We start from the raw sequence: 757 nt of genomic DNA, 5'->3' as shown, positions 1-757 counted from the left end.
TCAGCGCAAGGGAGGCGTTTTTGGTCAATGGGATGTTATCGGGAGTAACTTAGGAGGCTGGGACTGGTGGTCGGAAGAGCCTCATATCCTTGTGGTGCCTTGTTTCCTGCGATCAAGAACCTACGGAGTACGAGGAGACGTAATCGCCATCCCTCGGATGAAGAGACGAGAGTGAGAAGAAACAAGGGGGCTTTCCTGTCCTATGTGTGGCGAGTATGATGGAAGCACCACGCGGCTTGAAAATTTGAGCTCCGATCGACTGACATGCCACGGAGTACTGTGGGCCTTAACCACAAACCACTAATCGTTGTTCCAGCACGTCATAAGTGTCGTGTCACAAAAGAAATCATCAATAATCGGGTTCAATCTGCAGTGACCAACACGCCACTCACCCAAGTCTGAAATCTGAGGATTTGTTGGTGTTGCTCTGGGAGCCAGATTGCCTCATCCGCCCTTTTCTTGCCCCATTTTTTTGCAAAAAAGTGGTGTTTCGGTTCAATGAGGGCTGATTGGGCAATTTCTGATTTTTATGAACTAGGGGGCCCGCCAATATCGCCAATATCGCCAATAACGGAATGGGATCAGACAAGGAGGGATGATGCTAATGTACACCCAGCCAAAAGCCGCTAATATTTTATAGATATCTCCAAAAAATCATATCATCAAGAGATATGTATATGTAGCGTATGTTGACAGTTAACTACTACAAATTGATAATATCAATTTCTCTAACTATTCACAAAGAGGTATAAAATAA

This window comes from Histoplasma capsulatum, genomic scaffold (genome assembly GCF_000149585.1).
Source record: "Histoplasma capsulatum NAm1 scaffold_1 genomic scaffold, whole genome shotgun sequence".
NCBI lineage: Eukaryota > Fungi > Ascomycota > Eurotiomycetes > Onygenales > Ajellomycetaceae > Histoplasma > Histoplasma mississippiense.
The sequence above is the reverse complement of the archived record's forward strand: the minus strand, read 5'-3'. Positions refer to the sequence as shown.